The following is a 23,127-nucleotide window of genomic DNA, read 5'->3' as shown; positions in this document are numbered from 1 at the left end:
CACTGCTATAATTATTTTTCATAATGCATTTTGCCGTAAAAATACATCAACTGACAAAATAAGCTTAAAAAAAAACTTAGAAGTTCACTTCTCACCATAATATACATTGATAACAAAGTCTGCTTCTCAACTTTTTTTTCCAACCTTTACAGGTCACTTTGTTTTTCAGAATCATCCTCTTATACTAATGAACTATAAAAGGACTATGATACAGAACCACTTATGTGGCATAAGTAGTTTCCCCCTACACATATTCTTCAAAAATAACATTTGAGCTAAGCATTACGTTTGCATTTTTAGGTGGAGAAACATTATTAAAATTTTATTTTCAATATTTCTAATAATAGTCAAATTATATATGTAATAGACTGATAAGTTACACAGGAGGCAAATGACAACAACTTACGACAGAAAATGTACTGTTATGTTCAATACTTCCAAAAAAGAATTTATACATTTAGAGGAAGATCCTGTTCTTCATTTACTCTGGGTTTTTTGTTTGTTTGTTTTTGTTTTTTGTTTTTTTTACAGAAGAAAGCTAAAATTATGTGGTTTGCAGAACTTCAGTACTCCAGTAGTCACCGAAAGTTTAAGAACTCTGACCTTTTAGCTGGTGCCCAGATCTAGTTCAGGGTTAGTTGTGACCATGATATGTAAACTACTTATCATATCTGTCAGCTGCAGTCCAGATATCCAGTACACACAGTACCCCAGTATGCCCTTACCACACTAAGTTACCATTTGTTTTGAAAAGTCACAAACCAATGTCAACTTGAAGAATAAGCTACGTCTTCATTCCTCCAGGCCATAATTAAGGTAAACTAATATGATTATTTATGTTATTCTTGCCACACTTGCTCGATGGACAAAGAATTTTAGAATATTACTGAACATGCAAAAAGTTCTCAAACACTGTATTTCTTCATAGCTTTCTTTAAAGGTTTTGAATATTTTTCAAATATCTGTATTAGTTTGTTAATCCATAATCAGCTTTCATTTGCAAGTGCCACTAAACCACCACAAACCATAGTATACAATAATTAGAAAAGTGAAAATTCTTTTCAGTTTAGTTTTTTTAGAGCAAGTAATTTTTTTTTTTTTTTTCATAATTCACTACTTGTATCCTTATGCTTCCATCTAACAGCAATTTCACCAAAACAAAGGGATAGTTTAAAAACTTTCCTAATTATCCAAAGAAAATTCCCAAGCATGAAAAAAGAATATCTGTAAGGTTTAAAGTAACTATTGTTAATGATAACATCTATAAGCAGAGAACAAGGAACAAGAGAATTACGTTTTGGGTGCTAGGACTAGATTTCCTTTCTTGCTTGCATGTTCCCAGGGGACACTGGGGAAGCTATGAACCACCACAGCAGTGTTCAACAGTTAATTTTATATTTTCTTTGTTGCTTCATAACTCTGCTGATCACCAGTAAGGTACTTAAAGATCTTAGTTTAAGCAGAAAATTGAGACTTCAAATTCTGCTATAAGACAAATTATAGCATACCTGCAGATACAAGTAGAAGTTATTTTGGATTACCTACAATAAAATTGCACTTTTTAACCAAAAAGAGAGAAATGTGCTCACTTTCCCATGCTTTACACAGTGAGACAACTACAAAAACCAGCATTTAATCACAAACAGGGCTGTTACTACTCCTGAGACTTCAAACAGAAATATAAGCTCAAAGGGCAATTGAAAAGAAAACCTTGCAGGAGAAAAAAAACCAAAACAGTGAAAACAACAGATACACAACTTATCCATCTTCAGTCCCACCACCACTGCTACTGCTGCATTCTCAGGCTTACTAAAGCTGCAGAGGGGCACAGGCTGCACCTGCAGTACCATGGACAGTGTATGCAACAGTTTCTTCATTTCTGAGAATTCAAGCACTGAATTACTGAATTTTTAAATCCAGTTATTTTACTCAATCCTGCTGTCTGTTACCCACCCTGCCCTCCACATACTGTGAAGAGCCTTGGCTCAGTATTCTCAACAGCCTGCCCACAGTTATCGGTGGTCACTATTAGTTCTCTCCTTATTGAAGTCCATTCTCCAGGCTGAAGACCTCCCTTCATCTCTTCTCACCTGGTGTAAAGGACATTAGAGTGGCTGGATCATTCTGACTGCTCTCCACTGAACCTGCTCCAGCCTGTCACCCTCATGTTCTGTAATGCATTGATAAGAGTACCAGCTTACTGAGATATACTGATGTTAAACAAATTGACAGAATTTCAGCATAGTTCTACTAGATGTCCATGACAAGCACAAGCCACACATTACAATACAAGGTTTGAATCAGAGTCAGTATTGCTCTCCGTCTCTGAACTTCCCCAAAGACAACAGCAGGACCCACAACTGCACAACAGCTCTGCTGGGTAGCGTACAATTTCTATGGACAGTACATATATATACTTGGATATACCAAAGTAAGTAAATAAGATCCACAGAAACTAAGAAAAACCTCTACTATGTACTTTGAGGAATTTTATTTTCTTTCAAGTAGAGAATAAGAATACATTACTAGGGCTGATATCTAAACCATAAGGTGACAAACAAAGTGAAATAACAGAAGAGCCACAAGCACTCTAGTATTCGGGGAAGTCACAGTGCCCTAGTGGCAATTATAAATCAAAGTTTACACCAGTTTCCCAAACCTTCCATCCAGTCCACCAAAGTAATTGAACAGGCTAATAGTAAGATAATTTGGGACAGTATTAGCTATTTATACATAGACAATCTTGGGTGAAGCAAGTAAAGTAAGAAATCCCATAACCAAGATGTCTTCCATCTCTGTTTTTCCAAAAGAATGATAATAGAGCTAAAGCTAAATAGCAGTGTATAATTAAAAAATAAATTAAAAACTAAAACAAAAACTAGAAGGAAATCTTCTCTACACTTCTCAGAGAAGCCTCCCTTCCTTTCATTCATTCCTAGCTGAAGGTGAGCAGACATATGCTGAAGGCTATGGAGAGATACAAGAGCAGCTTTTCAATATCTAACCGAGAGCTCTAAGAAAGAAAGTGACTGATTCTATAGCAGGGTCTGTTATGACAGGAGAAGGGGAAATGGTTTCAAACTAAAAGTGGGAGACTTAGGTTGAGTATAAGAAAACTTTAAAAAACCAACAAACAGTGAAGGTAGTAGAGCACCAGCAGAGATTGCCTAGAGTGGTGATGGACGTTCCACCCTGGGAGACACCCAAGGTCAGGCTGGAGGGGCTCCTAAGCACCCTGATCTAGCTGTAGGTCTCCGTTTGTTGCAAGGGAGTTGGACCAGATGGGCTTTAAAAGTCCCAACTCAAATGATTCTGTGATTCTATAACTCCTAATCCAAGGAGTTAGTTTGTTCTTTTTTTTTTTTTTTTTACCCTCAATTCATACAAAGAATACCTTGCACCTGCTTAAAAACCATTCAGCATCCCAGAGCTACCAAGAATCACACAGCAGAAGAAATAGTTGGTCAGTTCCTTCAACCTCATACCAAAACCTGAGAAACAGTACAGCCCCTGCTTCAGGCATTGACTCACTTGTTATCTTTAGAGTCACGTGAGAGCAAAAGAAAGCAAACTTGACTTCACTTCAGAAGTGACAATGCTTACCTCTTACCACAGAGTAGCCAAGTCAGTCTGTTAACCAGGGGCAAAGGAACACTTAACAGTTTGGAAATACAGTAATATTAGATAAATAACTTGCCTATACTTTCACTTGAAACCTCAGGCAACGCTGCAGTGCATTAGAACTTGAATTTATACAGCACTTAAGGCAGAAAACAAAACACTTAAAATTAATGCCTTGATTCCTTTGAACATTTTAGTAGTATCTAACTTCACACAGTGGAATTTATAAACGGTAATGATATTTAAAAATGCTATTGAATCACAGAACAAAACCTGTATTTGCAATATCAGGTGCAAAAAGTTATACTAGAGAATCTTCTAATAAAGTATGAAGATTGTTGTCACACAAACTGTCTCAGTGTGTAAATCCGTATGTTACAGTGGAACTATTAAGTTACAGAAGAAGTTTAACATTCACAAGTCCATTTTTACTTTAAAAGGACACAATATCTACACTTAAGCACCTGCATGTAGAACTTCAAGAGTGCACAAGTAACTGAAGCATCAGCCCCTTTGGCTAGGAACAGCAAAGTAACAATAAAATGCACAATTGAAGCAATTCAACTTTTTTTGTTGTTTCAGTACATCTGGAAGGTAAAGTTGATTCCAAATACAGCACTGTGTCCAGATTTGTGATACTACTGAAATAAACCAAAGGTCTAACTTCCACCTATTTCTTCTCTTATGATGAAAGCGTCAAAGGACAGGTCTTCTCCAAAACCTGCAATTCTTCAATAGATACAATTCCATACACTAAACTACCTCTTAGCAACTTAGAGGAATTAGTTGGGTAGAACACAGGCACAACTAGCAAAAATGCAGTATCAAATAAAACCAGTGACACATTTGTTCTACTGGCTGAAGAAAAACATTGACTCAGTTCAGTTTAACCATGGAAAATAAGAATAGTTGCTTAGGTCATTTTTGGGACAGACAACAGTAGGATGCTGCTTCAAAAGATTCACTGTCACAGCTCACGCAACAGTGAAGAGCATAAATGTCTCCTATGTCATAGCCACACTCAAGCACATTTGGAACTATCTTTTTTTAAGAGAATGTTTTAAGTTTTACTTTGCAGGGAGAAGAATAAAGAACACATCATATAAAACTGGAAGCATATCAGGAGCTTAAACATACCAACTGCCCCCTAAGAAGTTTATCCTCCCTGTTCACTTTCGACCAGGTTGTAGTTCAGACCCTCACATCTCCTGAAGACACTGCTGAGGCAAAAAGGAGAATAACTAATAATTCCAGAATAAAATCTACTTTAGAAGTAGCCACTCAGTTCCTAGCTCTTCTACTAATTTAGCATATGTTGTAGTTTTCTATAAAATATACCTTTTAGAAAGTGAAATACTACACTTAATTCAGCATTTCTTTGCCTAACAAGATTATCACTGCAACAAAAACAATGCAGAGCACAGCTGAGATCTACATGCCTCAGCATTTGAGACAAGTCTCAGAAATTATCAATTATCATTCACTTTTACCAGAGAGAATTAATGATAAGAAATTCTAGGACAGTATACAAATGAAGATAAAGGCTGTAACTACAATCAGAAGACAATCTGGGTAAGTTACACTACAAGGAACTAAGCTCAATTCCTTTGAGCAGAAATTTGGTATGACTTGGAATAATTTGAATTTTTAATTCAAACTAGAGATAGCAGCTTAAAGACTCCAGATAAGAACATTACATCAATGTCTCCAAGAGAAGGCTGCATCTCCAATATGATAAACACTAGCAAGCTTCAAGAATTCACAAGTTAACAATTAGAAGGCATACACACTTGCAGGTAGTCAAGTCTAAAACTGATTAAAGTTGCAGCTTTACTATATATTTTTTTTAAATTTAAGAATTATTTCAGAAAGCAAACCAAACTACACACATTCAACATAGAGGCAGGGTAAATTTTAGAGGATGGAAGAGTATTCCTATCACTCTCACTCCACACAAATACTATAAATCCACAGAGATGATAGCTTTGTGTAGTACACTCAAGATCATAAATCCTGCCTCCCACATGTCTGGTACACGAGCTACAATCTTCTGCTGTTCAGAGAAATACATATCTGTTACTAAACAACAATGTTAAGGAATAACAGGATCTGCATTCAGAGAAGCATCTTTAACTCAATGGGGGAGAGTACATAATTGCTTGAAGATAGCCTTTATGCTGTAGTAAACAAATTCTAGAGACAGTCACCTACAAAACAATTGTCTTAAAAAAAAGAAAGGGAGAACATTAAGAAGTATCCTAGGGATATCATTCTCCAGATTGTTTTCTGGAAAGGCTGGGCAGAGTGAAATATATATATTTCTAAAACAGAAACACTCAAAAGCAGAGAACCAACTTCCACAAACTTTAGTGAGGTGCAAACTACTGTTTTTTAGAAAGAAATCCTTCTAAATTGATGTGGAACTGCTTTCATTCAGATAGGTGAATTTAAGAAGTCATTAGATATGTACAAAACACTGAACTCCTGAACTCAATCTCCAAAAAAAAAAAAAAAGATCTGCCAGACTATGATAACTACGCTATAAAAAGCATAGAAGCTCAAGCACACTGCAAATGCACTTGCCCAGCATATTCTTTAAGTGCTGTGGCTTTACTTCACAGGTTTTATTTGCTTCTTCCAAGGCTATCAGACAGCTCTGAATTCTTACTGAGCAAAAGCAGCTGAATGCAAGTATCTTCAGAAGCCTAAGCCCATGTGAGACATAAACTAACCAGAATACACATAAGATTCAGAGAACTGCCTTAAGTCTATAGCCATGCTTTTATTTTTTTATTTTTAATAAAAGGAAAAAATATACAAGAGGAATACAGCATTAAGGAGGCCTCACCAACATTTACACTGTTGTCAGCTCTGACTTAGAGGATGCTCTCTAATATCTGGCTTTCTATTTAGTAAAACATACATCAGCACAGAGTTCTTCTCCTTTCTTGTATTGCCATCTAATATTGCAGTTCCTGAGTCCATCATCAATCACAGGATAACACAGTACTAACAGAAGATGCTGCACTGCACCTCTATGGAAGTAGTCTTCAAGCTTGCAGAAGCATATTCACACTACAACAGAAAAAGCAGCTGGTCGTTCCTCTCAAGCAATAACAAGCATCTCATTTTTTAAGCATGACTGATGACAGTACTGTAAACACCAAAGGGAACCTGCCTCACTCCTATTCCTACCAAATTACATTTATGTGAAAAATTCTGGCTCACCTCTACACTCTAGGATGAGATGTGTGAGCATGTGTGCACAAAATCTAAATAGATAATCAGTAGGGACAGAATAAGGATTCCAAATGCCTGTTTTCTTGTTCTTCATTTTGATTATATTCTGTATAACTAAGCCAAAGAAATAAAAGCAGTGCCACTGAGGGCCTCCTTATGAAGATGGCTGCTTCCTTTTTGGCCAGTGAACTTGAGAGCAGTTAGCTGGTCACCCAGAAAAAGACACTGCTGTCTGCAGAGTCATTTCAAAGCAGTTCCCAACTGGGGTAAGGTGTTTTCTTAACACTGTCAAGGAGTCAAATGGTCACACAACGCAGCTGGTTCTTACCAAGTTTCACTGTGCTATGTATTTATATAGTAGTAACCAGAGCAATGGTTCTTGTACAAGGTATGCCACTGCCCCACCCCCAGGGAATCACAAGCCTGGAAGGTTAAATCAAAATGAGACTATAAGCAAAAAGAAATTAATGGCTTCAAGAGGGCTCAATTAGAGCAGGAAGCCACTAGACTCGTGTGAACAAGAGAATGGACCTACCTCAAAGCATGCTCACAGCTGTAACTACTATTTGAGACAAAAAAAACTGTAAATGAGCCAGAAGATGACTACCCATGTGCAGAAGACAGCCTTGATGATTTTTTTGCTGGCATTCCCTTAAATTTTCCAGTTGTTCTTTCTTATTTTCAACATACACTAACAGTTATGTTAAAGAGAGCCACCAGTGATTATCATCCTCTATTTTCAGGCTCACCACCTAGCACTCTAGAACCAGTTCACCAATAACTGAAACCACAACATTAATATGTTAAGTATACACTTCACTAAATGAAAGTATTAGCAAAGAAGCTTTAAGAGACAAGAAGCAGATACAACTTTTCAAACACGACTCCTCAGTTACAATTTCCTTGACCCTTAACTAAAGATGAAGTTATGTAGAAGGAAAACCTACTGTCTTAAGAAGGACTGAACTTGCTATACAAACAGCAGAAGCATATGCACAGTGGGCTGCTTCAGAGGAGCAGCAGTTGTACGATAGATGGCAGCAAGATTAAGTCATAAAACAAATTGGATTAATGTTCCTGGGTCCCTCTTTCATTTGGACTAGTGCTTTTAACTAATTCCAGCAGTTTAGGGGCCCCTACATTTCATATGATGGGGGAAATGCACTCATTAACTATAAGGCGAGATGACCTATAAAAACTGATTTTGACCTAGCAAGTTTTAGCCTTTATTTTGATGCTAGTTTAGGAGCTCTCAAAGGACTACATTTTTTTTTAAATGAATAAGATACTGAAGACAAATTCTAGATTTCATTAAAAGAAAATAAGAGTATAAAGTCACATGTAACAAAGCAGTAGCTGTTCCACAGAGAAGGTAATTTCTATTTTTGAATCATCCAACAGCCCAAACTTCTACAGACCATTGTGGAGCTTTAGATCTTGAACAGATAGGTATTTCTGTAGCCACTTATAACTGTCTTCATTCATTACATTTGTAGAGAACGTAGATGGAAGAAAAACAGTTGAACACTTTCTCCACACATCTAGTGACTATCAGCATGTACTTCACTCCCACCTCCTCCTTTTTTTTTTTTTGTTAATTTCTAAGATGGATCACAAACTAGGAACTCTGAATGAGTCACCATGCTTACCTATCTGGCACATTACTTGCATCAAAACTTTTATCACTGAAACTCCCCCAGATCAGCAATGCCAAAGCAGGTATTTATATCATTGAATTATTTCCTTCCATTCCTGCATGAAACTGTTAAACATATGTATTTTAAAAGGGTAAATTACTGTAACATGATTTGAAGTAATAAAATTACTTCAGTGGCAGATACAGCACTTCACAGTCTTACCAATCTTAGCCTCTGTACATTAAAAACTAATACATATCATTCAAACAAGTTTCACATTAAGTTTACAGTCACGACAGAAAGCTTAACGTAAGAAACACATGTTGTGCTTATAAGTTTCACCTGTTGAATTCACTATTCTTAAAACAAATTACTGCCAGCTTAGTGCAGTGGAAAGGTGAGAAGTTAGGGAAGTCTAGGTATGTCTTGTTTTCTGCCCTACTACAAAATACCTGCCCTTCTAGTTGCCACTTTTCTGTAACAAATTTCACATGATAGAAACTGTTAAAGAACATCCACATTGGGAAATTGGGAAAGCCCTTCTGTTCAGTGAGGAAGAGATTAAAATTCAGTTGCCAGAACCAGAAAATTAGGTTGCAGTTCACCACAGAGGCCTTAGTAAGTGGGCTGAAGTAGTAGCAGGAATGAAGCACTGCTTGAAAGCCATAGTACTTTCTCACTTACTCCTGTCACTCCTACAAAAGTTCCTGTGATTCTGTTCAGAATTCATTAGCAGAAATCCATTGTTGAGAATTGTAAGAAATTAAATTCCTAGTGCTGTTAACCAGTACTTGCCCTCAGATACAAGATATAGCAACATTACCCTCCTACAATAAAGGACTGCTGCGACAAGTAACAAACCTAAAGGACACAGTCCAGTGATCTGTGCTATGCCAGGGAACTCCTCACAACCAAAACTTCAATGTTGTTGTTATTTTACATTAGATATTGCATTCAATTGGAATTTCACTTAACGTTAGCTGTCTTGTATTCTTGAGAGCAGCAAAATTGAAGAAATGATGCTGAGATTACAGGAGAACATCTCTCACAGACAACTGAAGTTTTGCCATCTTCCCTTATAAGAAAAGGGATGTTGGTAGAAGCACACAGTACTGCTCTAGAAACAAGCCTCAGCCCAGAGCTAAACTCTGCTTCCACCAAATTCAGTAATTTGCCTGCTTGGCCTTTGTATCTATCTTTAAACTCACTGACAAGAGACACACAGAACCCATTATATTGACCTCAACCCCTTCCCCCAGTTTGAAAATGAGCAAAAGAGCAAGTAAAAACACTCAAATGATCAATTCATTCTTATGAAATTAATTCTATCATACCTGCTCCAGAATAAAAGAGAGAGCTATCAAGATTCACAGAAAAGGGAAGAGGAGTATCATTCTCTAGCCTGTACTTTTGGAGTGTTTCTGGATGCAAGCACATGCTATAACACCATAAGATAACATGTACATAAACTACTTTATATGTATGTGTTCAGGAAAACACTTTCTGAAGTCCCACTGAAATGAAAGACCACCTACAAAAAATACTATAGACTTGCCATGACCCCAGAACAGCCAGGGGGGAAGGAAAAGAAACAGTATCCTACCAGCACAAAAAAAGGACACCAAGCGTAATTACTTGATCTAAGTGCTATGGAGAAATCACTATTTAAAACACTGATTCCTTTCTTTAAGCTGAAGTAAACAGTCTAATAAAAGCTAGCCAGAATCAGAAATCTGAACATATGCTAAATTAGTGAGACTGCTTAATACGATACTGCAACAAGAAGTGTGAGTTTAAAGGGAATCTTCGTCAAGAAAAATGTTGCCTGACAAAACCAAACATACAATCAAAGTTTCTAATATGAAATAAAACCCAGTTTGATGAAAATATGCACCTAACAGATCCAAACAGTTTAACACAAGAACATATACACGCTTTCACTCACAGAGCTTATACTCAATATTGCCTGCTAGATACTTACACTGCCCTCCCAATTTGCTTATAGGCAGCACCAGAAGACCTGAGCAGCACCCCAATACCTGCCCAGCTTCAGCCTCCAAAGCTGCTAAGTGCTTACAACCATTAACATGTTAACAAATGTTAAACCATGCCTTGAAAGGTACCAATTCCTGGACTATTCTCCAAGAACAAAGAGGCCCAAAGAGATGTCTAGTTATTCACCAAGTCTTGATTCCTCACACTGTTCCTATATGGTGAAACAGGCCAGAGATACATGCCAAAAAGCAAAGAAAGCACCAAAATCCTAAAGGACTGAAACACTCAGTAGAAAGATCAGAAAGAAATGTAAGCTAGGAAATCTTTGTACAGAGTCATCACAGGAAGACTAATTCACAAATGCAAGTGGGACAAACAGTGGTCTGTGCAACCTGAGACACCATTCTCCATGTGAAGGTGCAGCAACCCTTAATGCTAGTGGTCTTGCTGAGCAACTGATTTCCTTTCAGCGTGGTAAGGACTAGCGTTCAGCCTCACCTTACCTGGGCAATAAAAGTAGTCATACAAGGCCTAAGAGGCCTTGAAATGCTTGGGCCTAAACCAGCCACCACAAAGATGTTTCGTAAGCACAGGTAACTGTTATCTGAAATAATCTCATTTATTTCAAGTAGGTAGGCAAAATTTAGAGAGAGCTGCTAAAGCTAAGCCTTCAAGGCCCGTACTTATGATCTTGGTCAGAGTAATCTCAAAATGTCTCACTTACATATGGACTACCTTAACTTTCCTGAACAGCAGTCATGAAGGAAAAAAAAGAACAGAGAAAAGCCACATACTTGTGCATATTCTCTCCCCGAGTCCTTCATTCAGAGGGCACTCTCTAGTAGTTCCTAAACTTTCTGAAGAAGAGGTACCAATGCGTTAACTGAGTGTTATTCTTGAAAGGCACTCACCACCTTTCCTCTGGAAAGAGAGCAGCTGTTAGGATCATCCAAGAATCATCATAAAAAAAAGTAAAAAGAGGCACCTGAAGAAACAGCAAGTTCACAGCACAGATCATTTTATCATTGCATCCCCCCTTTCCAAAACAATCCTTTCCCCTAGAATGAACTTTGGTTGCAATTCAGCCAAGTTCAACTGCCAAGCATTTCTAAACACTTACATGTGTTCATCTTGCTCATGAGCTAGGAACTATCACAGAGTCCCAGAGGCTTAAGGTGCAACTCAGTGAACCAGAGCATAGCCTAGGGTTCAGATATGTTAGAGGGATGCTAAGTCAGACACACATGAGAGTATTTGAAGACCATCCGAAAACAACTCCTTTACTCAAACCAAACAGCTATTTTGTTCTCAGCTCTTTGTAAAACTGTATTTAACAAAAAAAAAAAAAAAAAAAAAGCTACTAAGAAACAAACAGGAATACAGGGAGGACAGCAGCATTACCACTCCTCTGTGTATTCATCTGTCTGTACGAGTTTGTCTTCTGCTCATGTCAATCCTCATGTGAATACGAAGACAAAGTACAGGGATGCTCAAGTGGAGACATCTTAAAACTGAAGTGAAAGGTGGAGAGTTAAAACCCAGCAAGTCAGAAATTGGTACAGGCTCAGTAAACATACACTTGGCCAACAGTAACTTCTGAAACTTACGGGCAGGAATGAGCTAACATCTGCAGGCAGAGAGCATTCACAGCTTTAACCTGCTGAGGACTTCACTTACATTAACATACGGTCCAAAGAGAACTTTCTGCTGCAAACTACACGCTTGGTATTACCGTGCTGACACACATATCTAAGCCAAAGCCAATTACATCCTTTCAGGTACGGTAAAGAAGTGTTTTGAGATAATTACCCAGCATATTCTCCCTCCCTGCTCCTGCACACACACAGCCGGCAGCAGCTCGCACAGACTGGCAGGCAGAGCTCTGACAGACACTGGTAGTCGGCGCAGAGTCCGCACGCAGCCCTGTCATTTGCCTCTGCCGAGGCACAAAATGGAAAGAGTTCGCAGTGTTTTGCAAGTCGGAGACGGAAAGTTACATACCGATAATTCTACTAACAGACAGATCCCGGGAAGTTACACGGACGGTCCAAAATAACGCAAAAAAAAAACAAAAAACAACCCAACAAGACGCTGCCATTTACCATCTGTTTGCCTCCCTTTCAAGGAAAAGAAAAAAAGTGCAAATCGTAAGAACAAATGGAGCCCGCAGCTCCGGGGAGGAGGAAGGAGAGGAGAGAGGAAATTTCCACGCAGCCTCGAAGCGAATCACGCCGCGATCCCCGCGCCCGGCCTCCCCGCACGGCCGGTGGCAGCGGGGCGGGAGGCGGCGGGCGCCCCGGCGAGGGAGGCCCGGCGGCTCCGGGCGCAGCACCCGACCCGGCCCCTGCCCCGCGCCCCCGGCCCGGGAGGCGCCACCCCGCGCCCTGCCCGCCCGGGCCCTTCCGCGCGCCGCACCGGCCCGGCGCGTCCACCCGCCGCCAGGGCCGGCCCGGGGGGGTGGGCTGAGGCCTGCGCCGTCCCGGCGAAGCCTGGGCGCTCTGGTAGGCAGAGCGGCCCGGCTCCCCCCCCTCCTCCTCCTCCTTCTTCTCCTCCTCGCCTCTCCCTCCTTCCTTCCCCGGCCCGGCCTTCGGCTCGCACTCACCCGCCTTCCTCGTCCCTGCCCGGCCCGCGGAGCGTGTGCGCGGCTCTCCCTGCGCGGCGCTGCCCGGCGGCGGCGGCGGCTGCCGGGCCGGCGGGGGCGGGCGGTGGGTGAGCGTGCGGGGAAGGAGGAGAAGGGAGAAGGAGGAGGAGGAGAAGGGTGGGGAGGGAAGGCGAGAGGAGGCGAGGAGAAACGCGGGGAGGAAACCGCAGCGGCGCTCCCGGGGCGGGACCTGTAGCGGCGGGCCGGCCGGGCGCTCGGGCGGCTGCTCCGACGACCTTTAGGCGAGAGACGGGGAATCTCCGAGCTCGGGGCGCTCCGCTGCCAGCCCGGCCACCATCTTACATTAGGGAGACTTGCCCTGGACGCCGCCTCTCCTGCGCTTGCGCCGCCGACAGTGGGAGGGGAGCAACGGCGGGGGGCGGCCGCGGGGACGAGGCGCGACGGCGACGGCGCGGGGAGCGACGGGAGTTGTAGGCGGCTCGGCCGGGACGCGCGCGGACGGCTCGGTGCCGCCGCCGGGGAGCGCCGGACACCCCCGGGCCGTTACCGCCTCACGGCTCCGCGAGGACGTCGGCAGCGGGCCGGGGTGCCGCTGCCGGATATGCCGGGTGCGTTGCCCGCTCGAAGCAGAAAGCAGCGACGCGGGAACTGGCGCGCGCTTGGTTTCCCCTCTCCCGTTGCAAAATGCAGGGAAATTGTGCTTTCGTGTTTAGCGGCCGTGAGTACCTCTGACCGAAGCATCCTTCCTTCCTGCCGCTTCTGAAGGAAGGAATCTCTCCCTTTGGTCTCCGTGCTGAGGGAAACTCGGCTGCTTCAACCATTGCTAGGGGACGGGGGCAGCGCTGAGCTCTGCTCTGTGTGACAGCGACAGGGCCCGAGGGAACGGCATGGAGCTGCGTCAGGGGAGGGGGTTAAGGACAGGGTCTGCACCAGAGGGCGGTGGGCATGGAACAGAATGAATGCCCAGGGCTGTGGGCACAGCCCAGAGCTGCCCAGAGTTGAAGGAGCGTTTGACATCACTCTCGGACATAAGGCCGGATCCATATGTCTCTTCCAATTTAGGATATTCTGCAATTCACCTTTGAATCTCAAGGTGTTGAACAGCTTCAAACCATATGCTCCACTAGCAGTGAAGTGCCTCATGTTGACACAGCTTGTTCTTCCTGAGAAAAGCTAATGTTACCACACGTGTATAACTTTTTATAGCGATATAAGTATATCTGCACCAGAAAAGCTCAGTGAATTAACTTTACTACTTCTGGCTACAGATCACATAAAAATAAATAGTTTTCATTAGTAGTCCTGACATAGGTAACAGAAATGTAGTGCTCTTTTGGAATCAAAGCACGTGGTGAAATTGAAACAGCTATATTATGTGAGAAAGCCCTTGTTCGCTTATATATTCAACTGGAACACATACATCATGTATAGAGCTACATAGTAATCAAATTCAAGCACATATGTATAAAAACAATATACAAATGAAAAAGTGTATATTTTGCACGTTTCCGTGTCAAGCTCTTTATAAACCATTAGGTTCCAGAAGTGCCTATTATGTAAGTAGCTTACATAAATAATGTAATTGGTGACTCACCTAATACCTGGCAATGTGTTCTGTGGAATGAAAGTCCAAAATGTATCTAAAAGATGAATTAAAAGAATATATCTAAAAGCTGCAATTTTGGGGTCAGATTTAAGACTGTTTTTTTTTAAATCCACTACTGAGGGGACTTTCCCTTCCTAAGGGGCTGTTCATATTCCTTTGCTTGAGCCCCATATGAACACATATTTCAGCACCATCCAATAATAATCTGAAAATTGCCTTCATAGGTGAAGATTGTTTTGAGTGACATTACTGGAAGTTACCCATAGCCCTGCTTTAATTTGGTAAGAATAATTCAGTAGACCATCTCATGGCCACTGTTAGATGTAAGATGTCCTTACATTAATTATTTTCTTGATTTTAAGGAATTGTCATTGTTTTGATAGATTTTTCTTACATGGTCCCATTTTGACACCTTAGTTGCCTTTGGAAAGGTTTATTCTTCATTTATTTTGAATAGGTCTGGGAAGACCTCTAAGAAATTGTTTCCATATCCAGAAGGAAAACTTCAGAGGACATTTTCTTGAAAATGCATATCATCTAGAGTAAAGATGTGTATCCACATGATCTACTGGTTTGTTTTGCCCTCCCTTTCCCAATGCACACATCCTGCTCTCCACAAATTCACGCCATGTAGCAGAACTGCCATGTTCCACAGTCAGCGCTGTGTCGACGACATACAGGACCCTATTAGGTTCTGCAACCTGGGAAGAAACCAAGCTGTTTTCATGATCCCTCTGTTACTCAATGCCACTTCTAATAGCAGGAGGAAACATGGCAGAGCTCCGCCTGCCCTTAATACAAACAGGTCAGTGATACAGCAGAGCATCTTGGGAAGAGATGTGGTTGTACCCTTCAGAGTCCTGGCAGAAAAAAAAAAAAAAAGGTAAAAACAGAATAATTCTTCCTCATGCCTGGTTTGGATGAGGAGTACTTATGTGAGGACTTCAAGATGGTGAGGGCTGCAAAGCATCTGCACCAGCTGCCATCTGAACAGTCAACTGGATAGGTGCTGCTAGCTGGAATGGCCCTGGTCTGTCAGAGTGCTGGAAATACAGACCACGTGTGACCTTCAAGCATGCTAGGACTGAGAAAATCCTTCAACGTTTGGAAAGCTGATGTTCCCGAGTTGTGATGGAAGCTGTGATTGGGCGGGGGAACCCAATGCTGCAAGTTTCATAAACAGGAAAAAAAAAAGAAAAAAGATGTTTTTCAAGCTTGTCTACAGTCTCATAGATTACAACTGGAAGTTCATGAATAATACAGAATGATATACAATAGTTGATGACAGGATTTTTAGAAATTCATATGAATGTACTGCATCAAAAATGAGAATTGCTCTCTGGACTGCTGCGTATGTTAACAATGTTGCCATTCCTCATGTCACTCTGGGAGACCCAGGTGTCTTTCTGCTCCTTGGGCCAATGGTGCCTTTTACTGAGCAGATGTGCTGGAGAAAGGAACTGTATGACTGTTCCAAGTAACTGCAGAATAATAATGAAAGGCAAATTGAAGGTCAGGTGGAGGAGCCATGCAGACCCGGATCAATATTTGCTGCAAGTGACAGGTGTTCACTATGTCTTGCTCAAAATCTATGAGAGAAGGAGAAAGTGTCCAAACTGCTCAGGAAAACAGGATGAGGGATTTTGTTCTGCTCCTTCTTAAGCGAGAGGTGAAAAATGATTGTGTTGCAGACAAAGATATAAAATACAAGCTTATTTGTTACTCTTTTTTGTTAAGAACTTTTGTTATTAGGGGAAGGAGAGAACTTTGAGATGCCTCTGCCCATTTTTTCATGATGACCTTTACTAATTCGGCTTAACTCTGGCATGACACACCTTAAGTGCTAAGTACACTTATCTTTAGAAAGGAAAACAGAAATCACTCCTGTTTTCTGGAAAGGACACAGATATCCTTGGGGACCTACAGGAAGTCACTGCTACTCATATTAACCTTGGTATGCACTTGAGGTACTGGTATGAATATGACATCTAAATATTCTTCAGAGGTTTTTTTTTTCCTTCTGCATAATTTCCAGCAAATTTCCATGTGCGTTGCTTTCCTTGTCCAAGCCTCCTCTGAAGCTAGATACTTGTATGCAAGTTAACACAAACTGTCACAAGCATCCTTCCAGTTCTTTTAGTGCCTTCTGGTTCCTGTGCTAAAAGCCATTCACAAGAACCATGGACGTCTCCTTCCTATTCTCTTTTTCTATTTTGAACCATTTTTTTCATGCCTTAAGCAGCTTGCAGGGCTCATGTTCGTCATCATTATGGTGCCCTGATTGCCAGAGACAAATTGCAAATATTTGTCATTTCTACATAGAACACAGTGCCAATGATAATAGGTTTCTTTTTTCTCTCAATTTTGGGATGTCAGTACCATCTGTTTCTTCAGCCTGGGCTTCCCTAGGAAATTGATGTTCCCAGGGAAGCCAGTGGTGTTTAACTAAGTAGGATGCCTCCCACTCTACATGTCCTTGCTATAGAAAGCCTGTGCTGGTGCTGGAATGGGAAGGAGGGAAGAAGATCCAGAATTGGTGAGAGCTGACCAGCAACAGGATTCAAGCTTTCAGTTCTATGTGCATGTTGGCAGGGATGTTACCTTGAAATGTGTTTCCAAGAGATGAGGAAAAAGTCATACTGAAAAAGTGAGGTGGATAGATCAGAAAGAAATTCAGCACTGCACAGAAACGTATTCAACTGCAGAAGTAAATGAGAGATATAATACTGACAAGCAAGAAGGTAGCATTGCCCTGCTCTGTGTGATAGTAAGATAGTAAAACACTAAAATAGAATGCAGTCTTTGCATTGACATATTTGATAGCACATGCAGGTCAGCACCATGTGCACTAGAAAGGAACAGACTTTAGAGCCACTGGCCCAAATCCAAGAGTTCTATATTGCTAAAGATTTGATTTTAAGTCTCTCATAATCATTTTGAAATGTTTAATTTTGGTAATTTGTCTCATAAAATGTGAAAGGAGCTGAGAACACAGCATGCTGAACATTGCATGAACCAAAGTAAACCTGCTACTGCTTTTTCTCTTTCTGCTTCCAGTGTTAACAGCAAGCCTGCTCTGCAGTCCGTGTTCCCTTTAACTCCTGCAGTGCCTCCACACTGTTTGCATGACAGGGAGAGCAGCAGCCAAGCAGCGTGAGGTGAGGACATGGGTTGAGTTCTCATTTGTGGAAGACCACAGTGACCATTTTGGGGAAGGCAGTGCCAAGCTGGTGGAGATAGACTCATGTATCCTGCAGCTCAATTCCACTGTCACTGATGGCATTCAGATATTGCCTGGGTTAGAGGTGCAGGGCTGCAATTTAATAAAGGACATGATAGCAGGATTTCCCTCTGCAGCGTTTTCAAGCTCACCATCTATCTGGATTTCAAAAAGCATTTTTGTAACCTCAGTCTTTGCATTTCAGCATAGAGGTTTGAAAAATAGATTGTTAACTCTACCAATCCCCATATGAAGTGACATCATTTGACAACTACTGTAAACCCTATGACTACATTACAATACTGGGGTTCATCAGTGATTTGTATTACTCTTTTCCAACTCACCCAGATCTAGACATTGGGAAGGGAAAGTCCTGGAGGTCCCACTCAAATCTTTCATGCTCTTGTAGTCCAACTGGTATTTGCTTTCTGCTGGCACTGGTCCCTCTCTCAAGAATGCCTCTCCCTTGCATTCAGTTTGACAAATCATGGTACTTAAGGCATGTCAATAAATTGGGTATGGATTTGCTACACACAACCTATGGTAAAGTATGAGGGGAAGAAAAGAGGCTGTGCTCTGGAGTGCACAGATTTGTCTGTCAGGGCTGGAATTGCAAAGGAACCCATCCGCATTCAGCTAGATTTAATCCAGATGATCTCGTAACAGAAGAGGGCACTCAGGGGCCAGACAGCAAATAAACTATATCATGTTATGCGATGAGGGGAAATCATTGAGAGAATGGACAGAATCCTCGTCTAAGCTCAGTGCAGCATATAGCTGGTAAGCCTGGGTTTCATTCATGCAAAATGAAAGCCCAGTCACTTTAAAACAATCCCTGTGAATGCATGCAAGACAGCTCATCTAAAGCATTTGAAGTAACATCCCTGTGTAGACAGGACTTCATTATGCTACTTGTTATTGTTTTCAGTGAGTCCTCACCTGCTCTTTAAAGTTCAACATACATTACGAGAGAAAATTATTGCTCATTATTGTTGTATTCCTTAATTGCCTTCTGTATTAGTGTGTTCAAAGGAATGTATTTTTTTCTCTTCTGCCCTTCTCTGCCTGCATCCAGCAGCACTCAGCATTTTCTACAGAGCTCAGAATTGCTTGCATTCTTATAAAAATGCCTCAGCCATATGGGATTTGCTGAGAGTAAATTAAAAAGTGCATGACTTGGGAAAACGCAATACTTTATACTGCATTGATTCCATAGTCACGGTATAAACACAAAGTGTTAGTATAAAGAATTTCCACAGTCTTGCAGCATTCAAGTCCACATTTTGCACAGGCCAGCAGTGGCAGGAGTTCTCCTGTCAAGGAGTGTGATGTTGCACTAAGGGGCAGAGGTGAACGTCCGTGCTTGTAAGTATATGCACCAGCCAAGCTCTAGCTGCAGCCTTGCAGTTTTCCAGGCAGCTCTGCGTCCTTTAGCCAAAGGAATGTGACCTACTGCAGCTAATTTTATGCTATATAAATAATGCTGATAGAGAGATAAGCCTGAGATTAGGTAGGTAAAGATAGCCAAAATAATACATTAAATAGGAAAGTTGAAGCATTTGTTTATCCGAAATATGAGTATATTCCTTAAGAAGCTGCAGGAACCTGACTGTAATGATGACAAATGAGAGATCCCAGAATAATAAGATCAGTCTTGCATATAGGCAGAGCCACAACTGAGACTGTGTGACATAGATGTGCTTGTTGTACAGAGAAATTGGGCCCTTATATTCTGATAGAGAACATTTCCTCTTCTTAACACCCTGCACTTGTCGTGCTGACAGAGTGAAGGCTGTGCTGTGTGCCTGGTGCTACTCTGCTCATCTCCTTCAGCTCCACCTCCCCTAGAGCATCTCTCTTCTGGTGGCACAAAAGTGCTGGACCGAGAGCCACTGAGAGTGGATTATCTTCTGTATAAATGCCATCAGCACTTCCACTGCTAATGTCTTGTGTTACTCTTGACTGAAGCACTTGTTTTATACAATCTCACTCTTTGCTGGGCCTTAGAACATGCTGCACAATCGTTGGGTTGATGTGGGCAGAGGGAAGAATATGCTGATATTTTTGGTTTAGTCCATTCCTAGCAGTATTTCTTCTAAGAAATAAACAATGTAGTGTCTAAAAGCCACAACTTCAAAAACTTTCAGATGCTTCTATTTGTGCAGGATCCCATGAAAGTATTGTTTTCAGAACAGCTGAACACTGGCAACTTTTATTGAGGACAATGAAAAATCAGCCCCTCTGATAGATGAGTTTCCATTCTACAGTTTCCTGCACGGGGTTTCCACACTTAGTATCAGACCTTCACTGTGGAAAGCATTGGTACAGTATTATGTGCAATACGAGAAGTAGGCACCCACCAGATTTTACCAAAGGGCAGCTTTGTTGCCCTTCGGAGGTATCCATTCAGCTCACCTGTGGGCAGGCACTTTTCTCACCCTCCTGCAGAGAACCAGCAGAATCAGAGCATCAGGAGGGCAGCTTGCTCCTTCCCACTTTGGTAATGAGACTGTCAAAATCAGGGACATGAGGGAAGTGAGCTGCTAGCTGCTTTCTTCTTTAGTCCTCTTTGCAGATAGGAATCTAGACACTGGACTTTCTTCCTTCTGAGTAATATATACCTTTCCTCATTCTTCTGAGCAGTTTATACCTTGACTCACTGCTGTCCTACTTCAAAGGAGCAGAAATCAGAGGGAGATCTCTCACACCTCACTAGAATGAAGTTGTACCTTCTCACCTCGGGATGGGTAAACAGTATGTCGTCTCAGCTGAGATCCTAACAAAGATGAGTGAGTTAATGTTTTGTATTCAAGATCTAGTTAAATTCCAAGCTTCTTTTCTCAATTTAGTAAGAGAAAACACCAACGTGAATTTCATTTTAAAACAGTTGAATAGGTATAGTATCAATTTATTGAAGTAAAATTATTTTCATGAAAAGTCAAAGAGTAGAAACAGAGAATGCAGGTCTCAAAATCTGCTGAAGTGAAACTGCTAAAAGACTAACAATGGTTCTGTTATACTCCTATAAAAAAGCAAACTTGATGGCCTAATTGAGTTTCACTAAGCACTGCTTTTTAATTGTTGATGTGACTGAACAATCAAAACTATAAAAGGCACTTGGCTAATATTCTGAGTAGTGTAAATCCTTATGAAAACTTGGTTATGACACAGCATCTACCTTTAAATAGTACCTTTCATCTCAGATAACTGAGGAATTAAGAGGATAAATAGAGCTGCCTTAGGTTTTCATGACTTCTCTGACTCTTTTATAGGCCTTTACAGTTTAGTAGCTCTGTATGTCATGAGGCAAACTGTTTGTGAGAGAAGTCTCCAGGAAATTCAGCACGCACAGGTTCAAAAGGGTGGTTGCTTAAAGCCCTCTTTGAAGCTTTCATACTTGTGAAATTCAAGCAAGTTTTAAATAAAAGCTCTAAAAGTGAGCCCTGGCAGCACAGTCTGCAGAGAGCTTGTGGCTGCAGAAGAGCAGAGCAACAGCACAACTGCCTGTAAGGTGTGTAAGTCTGAGTTTAGTTAGCTTGTTCATGTTACCACATGCAACAAAAGGCAACCAGAAAGGTGATTCCTCCTGTCCCACCAGAGCAGTGATCATGCTGGCCGGCTCTGGCAAGCAATCTTCCTCCAGCCATGACCTGGTTGAGAAAGATGTTGGCAGAAGCATTATGCAAGAACATACATCACACTCAGTGACACTTACTGTGTGGGGTGGCAGAACCTACTTAATTTTCTCTTTTTACTTTTCCCCTTAATTTTTTAATACTGTTCCGTAATTTTCTCCAAGTCTATGTTAGCACTGTATTTAAAGAGATAAGGAGGTAAGTTTTTTTTATGAACAAGGAGTCCTAGCAATAAAGAAAACTGTTATATCCTGAGGGAAACTAACTCCTCAAAAAATCCTTTTTTTCTGGGGTTATGCATGAAAGCCAGACCTGGAGTTGAATCCTTTTTATTGAGCCATGGATAAAGAGAAAAAGAGAGAACATTCAGACAAGAGATCAGTCTATTGAGCATGCTGGGGCTATATGACTCACTGAATTGTCTGAGTAGGTAAAAAAAAAAACCCAACAAAGTATTAAAAGAGTAGTTCAGATCAATACAAATAAAACCCCAATTTTGTTCCTGCTGAGATTAGGGAAAAATAGAAAAAAAAAAAAAAAGAAAAGTTGGGAATATAGATTAGCTTGGTTTAAAGACCTGTAAGGTAAAAAAGGTTATAGCTGGTCAGGTTCACAGACCTGGTGGAAGTGGTGTCCCCTTCCACATGTGGCTCAGGCTTTCAAGAATTCTCCAAAGTAGTAGGAATTTAGGTTACATTTCTTCATGATTTAGGCAGAAAGTGAATTAGTAGTTGAGTTTCACATGCCTAAAACTCCTGGTCAGGTAAAAAGAGTTGCTTTGGATTGTGGTTTTCTCGATTATTTTGGCTGAGGTGGATGCTTTTTCCCCAAAGAATTACAGACTGAAGCAGACTGCATGAGAAATATTCTTTATTCTTAGTGGTCAGATTATTCATTTGTTAAACTGAGGAGGAGGACACAGTAAGCCTCTCACAATCTGAACAAATGATCTCAACTCCTCCAGTGAAAGGGAGACATTAATCCTTTCTCTCACACTAGCTAGATCTTAGTGCAATATTGATACTCAAATTTCTCTGAAATTCTGGAAAGTTACTTTGAAACACATTTGCCATCTGCCAGGATAAAACAATGTCAAACTAAGCCACTCAAAATGCGCAATCAATTCTTCATTAAAAATAAGGCCACCTCATTTTCAGGTGTTTTACATAGCTTAGTGTCCTTGTGTAGTTATATTCTAAATACACCTACAAGCAAACTTTTTCTTGGTGTCTTAGAATGAGTCAGTACCTCAAGCTTCTCTTGGGCTGGACTTCACTGCAACTTCTTGTCTCTGCAGACAGAATGTGCATTAAATAAAAAAGTGTGATGCATAAAAAAAACCCAAATGATGTTGTTAATAGCAAGATGCCTAGGAATGTAGCCCAATGACACATTTGAAGTGTTATTTCCAAGCAAATATTGATTGCCATTTGTAAAGATATAGCACAAGATGTAAAGGTATCCTGAGATCATAACCACAATTTACTGCTGTCTATGGAATGAGAAATGGTATCTTTAAGCAGATACCAACCATAATGATGAATATGGGTCACTATATTTTTTCTGCACAT

The 23,127-nt window shown here is 41.0% G+C and overlaps 1 protein-coding gene and 1 long non-coding RNA gene across 11 annotated transcripts in view; one reads left to right on the top strand and one right to left on the bottom strand.

Moving 5' to 3' along the window:
* Nucleotides 1-13,535, bottom strand: part of CNOT4 (CCR4-NOT transcription complex subunit 4) — a 68,265-nt gene extending 54,730 nt beyond the window's left edge. For 6 of the 10 annotated variants that reach the window (XM_031600379.2, XM_090140427.1, XM_090140451.1 and 3 more), the window contains exon 1: nt 13,096-13,386. The gene's annotated coding sequence lies outside the window, so the exon portion shown is untranslated. Of the gene's footprint in view, nt 1-13,095 lie in introns of all 10 variants that reach the window. The other 4 variants (XM_090140421.1, XM_090140419.1, XM_090140448.1 and 1 more) reach the window with 4 other exon arrangements.
* A 91-nt stretch (nt 13,536-13,626) lies between these two features.
* LOC116233463 (uncharacterized) lies at nt 13,627-18,190 on the top strand. Its single transcript, XR_004167962.2, has 3 exons — nt 13,627-13,813; nt 14,926-14,982; nt 17,759-18,190. It is a non-coding gene; the product is annotated as an uncharacterized LOC116233463 (long non-coding RNA).
* The last annotated feature ends 4,937 nt before the right edge of the window (nt 18,191-23,127 follow it).

Source organism: Phasianus colchicus, chromosome 1 (assembly GCF_987193195.1).
Source record: "Phasianus colchicus chromosome 1, bPhaCol1.hap1.1, whole genome shotgun sequence".
Lineage (NCBI taxonomy): Eukaryota > Metazoa > Chordata > Aves > Galliformes > Phasianidae > Phasianus > Phasianus colchicus.
The sequence above is the reverse complement of the archived record's forward strand: the minus strand, read 5'-3'. Positions and strand labels throughout refer to the sequence as shown.